Here is a 4,070-nt window from a genome sequence, read left to right on the forward strand (position 1 = left end):
AATTGGACACTGTAATAGGGAAGTGCGTTTGGACCAACGAGCAGCTTAACACACCCATCGATAAGCTTCAGGAGTATATCAAAAAGGCGCAGCAAGGGACGTTCATTCCGGACAGAGAGAACGACGAGCTCATAGAGGCCCTCGGGAATCCTAAGCACCCTAGACGGACACGAGGCACGCCTGGCTCCCTTTCGTGGAAGGCTGGATTTCCCGACGCAGGCGGTTACAAACGCCGAGAGAGGAAGAAGAAAAAGGAGTTGACCCAACTACATGCGCTGCACGCAAGGGTACAAGCACTAGAGGAACGAGACGAGGCCCGCAGCATGCGACCTGCCGAAGATGCTACACCTGAAGCTACCCCGCCATCTCAGCGGAGAAGCAGCGTGGCTTCCACAGAGCTTCTTCAGGAGCCTGTCTTCACAGCTCCTGCTAGCTACCCCGTGGATACTATCACGGAGTCTCAGAATTGCCACCTTATGACGCAGTGGATGGAATTGAAAGTCAAGGCGGCTGTTGGCTCAGTTGCACCTCCTGAACCTGGCGCAACTTTTCAATGCCGGCCGATTCCAGAAGGATATGCTAGGGTGATGGTGGATGAAATCACAGAAGGATTTGAGGACCTCCAGCTTGACCACCCTATGGGTGACGGGGAGACTCGGATGAGTTCTTGTCTGAAGACTCCATGCCTATGGCAGAAGGAGCTCATCAACCTTCTGAACTGGACGCCTCCGCCTCCTCCTCCTCCTCCTCCTCCGGCGAGTCAGGGCACTCCATCTCCTCCACCGCCACCTCCTCCGGCGAGTGATCAGGGCACTTAGCCTCCTTCTCCGGCGCATGGCGGCACTCCGCCTCCTTCTCCGCCTGCGCCAGCGCGCCCGAGCAGCCACTAGCTTCCTCCTTCTCCAGCGCGTAGCGGCTCTCCGTCTCTTTCTCTGCCTGTGTCGGCGCGCCCGAGCAGCCAACAGCCTCCTCCTTCTCCGCCTCGCCAGCAAGGGCGGAAGAGACCCGCCGCCGCCCCGGATGCTCCGGCGCGTCATAGTCCTTCTCCTCCGCCTCGTAAGCAAGCATGAAAGAAGACAGCCGCAGCCGCTCTGTCTGCTCCGGCATCTAGCAGTACAGCCAGAGGAAGGAGGCAATACAGATTTAGTCCACCTCTCAAGCCTCTAGAGAAGTTACCATACGAGAGGACCGTGTAAGAAAATGCGAAGATCGTGGAAAAAGAAGTGAAGGACTTCTTTGAAGGGGTGAAAGCAAAGACACATCCACCTCCAGAGGAGAAGGTAGACCGGGTGAAAGCAAAGCGCACTATCGATGCCCTGAGGAAACCACCAAAGTCTCCGCTGAAAAACAACTATGAGAGCATTACTGCAAAGGTATATATCGAAGCGGAGCTGTCGGGAAATACTATCAGTGATCGAAGGTTAGCAGAACGACGAGTTGGGAAAAAAATTGCCCAGATCGGCGAACGAGCGGACCAATCATGCCCCCCGCTCAAGGTGTCTAGCGATATCGTCGCTAATGATCCGAGGATGGTGCCCGGTTATAGCAATCTTGAAGATTACCTGCCTGACGATGTACATTATGATTTCTTGGAGGTAGAAGAACACCAATATCATTACGGGAAGCCTCTTGTCAAAGATGAAAAATCTCTAACAACGATGATGCGAAGATTCCATGATTAGTACATGAAAACCTGCAGAGAGTCTGGGGGGACGGATACATTCTATCTGAGAGTTAAAGAGTTGCACGACCTCGTTGTAATTGATTTGTTGACTGTTCCATTTGAGGTGTTCTTCCGGTGGTTCAATCAAAAGGCCCTCGATAAATTAACGGTCACTTGCTACTATCTGTAAGTACTACTTCTGTCATTAAGTCTCTATATATAGCTCAGCTCTTTCATTGCATGTGTATATGATTATCCTCACTATATTATGCAGATTGAAGATCGTCGAGTGGAGAAAAGCAGAAATGTATGATATTGGGTTCATTAACACAAATCTCATAGATCAATTTGATGTTGAAAAGAACACCGATGATGCTGAGGCCAACTTGCTCAAATCATTGATAATAAATCAAAACAAAGATAAAATACTCTTTCCTTACAACTTCGAGTGAGTGTTACTGTCTTGTGCATATTCGGTTTCCCTTATTACTCGAGCAAGGTTATAGTAATGTAACTGATGAGTTATGCATGCGTGCGCAGCTTCCACTATATTCCCCTGGAGATTAAGCTTGAGCAGGGACTAGTAACTGTCTTAGACTCGAGACGAAAATCTCCCGAGACCTATGCGGACATGACTAAAATGCTCGAGGAGTAAGTTCAATCGATCATTATCGCACCATATCGGCAACTTTTTGTTCATTTCCTGATATCAAGTAATTTTTTTCATTGTCTCGCAGGGTTTGGAAAGTATTCACTGCACAAGCCCCAGGACTGCCGGGGGAGCTGAGATGGACATACCCGAAAGTAAGTAGTACTAGTTAGCTAGTTCTGCGCATCTCGATCCCATTAATTCTAGCTACTTTCATCAATGCCATTTATAATGCTTCATTATTAGTTTGATTGACCTCTATTTCTCGTAAAGTGCTTGTGGTAGGAACAAGGGAATGATTACTGTGGATACTACGTGTGCGAGTTTATCTACAATGCGACTTGCAAAGATAAGCGGGGCTACTCTAAAAAACAATTTGATGTGCGTAAGCAATAATATTCACAATTTCATTTTATTACACCATCATTTCTGTTGAGTTTCATTCATATATATGTATTAACCCCCTTCTTCAAATTAGACGTGGGATATGCGGAATGAACTCCTACCAGAAGATCGCATGAAAGCAGTTCAAGAGGAATTAGCGGGATTCTTTCTTGACCACGTCATCAATAAAGCCAGAGAATACCATGTGGAACTTGATTTGAGATGCTAGGGGATTGTAATAGATCTTACAAATTGTATATGTATGTAGCCAGTAGCGTCGGATAGATAATACGAAAAATTGTTGTTCGACCAATCTCTCGGAGAAGGAGAGGTCGATCACTTCTCTCGGTATGCATGACGAACTTTTGTACTTAATGGTTTCCTTCATTTTCTTACTAGCTACCGTGTCGAGGGCCTCTCTATACGTATAGTACGTAGCATCGACCAAGCATGGAGATAAGAGAGGACACTTCTCTCTATTAATTAATTAGCTACCTAACACAATATATGAAACACCTTAATTAGCCATACAAAATCCCCAAATCCATCCCCCCCCTTTCAGAAAAAAAACCTAGCCCCTGAACAGCTGACGCGTGGATGCCTATTGGTCCCGGATGTTGCCACCATCCAGGACTAAAGGCCCTCCTGCCTGGGCTCGCCACAGCGACCACGTGGAGGGCCATCTGTCCCAGTTCGTATAAGAACTGGGACTAAAGGCCAAGGGCATTAGTAACGACCCTTTAGTCCCGGTTCCACAACCGGGACAGATGGGCCTTATGAACCGGGACAAATGGCCCTTTTTCTACAAGTGAGCGAGGTATAAAGTTTATTCACTCCGTAGGAGGAGGGCTTGCAGGCTCGACGAACTCGTCTAGATCAATTCCGTCAGCAATCCGAGTGGCAGCAGTAATGAAGAGTTCCATGAAGGATTGGTAGTCATGCCTTTTGGTGTTGGCAACCTTGATCAACGTCAGCTTCTCTTCTCGAGCTTTTTTGTAGTGGACCCTAACCAGCGACAGAGCCATGTCAGCACCGCATCGGGCAAAAGACTTCTTCCATTCCTGCACTCGACCAGGAACCTCATTGAGTCGAGTCATCAGAGACTCGAGGTCATTTTGAAATGTTTCCCTTGGCTAGAGTAGTGTATCAATGCGCGACACCGCCACCTTAAGGCGAGCAAGATAGCTTGTAACGCTGGCAACACGAGATTCCTGTCGGAGCACGTTCATGGCAGCTTCATCGCCGACTGGAGAAAGGATAGGGTCCAAGCCTGTCTCGACTCATCCGGTTTCTTCTTCAAAGTTTTGGCAGAATTCTGCAGATTCAAGGAGTTAATGAGTCGACCGGTTCATGATGACTTGAAAACAATGAATC

Source organism: Triticum urartu, chromosome 3, assembly GCF_003073215.2.
Source record: "Triticum urartu cultivar G1812 chromosome 3, Tu2.1, whole genome shotgun sequence".
Taxonomy (NCBI): domain Eukaryota; kingdom Viridiplantae; phylum Streptophyta; class Magnoliopsida; order Poales; family Poaceae; genus Triticum; species Triticum urartu.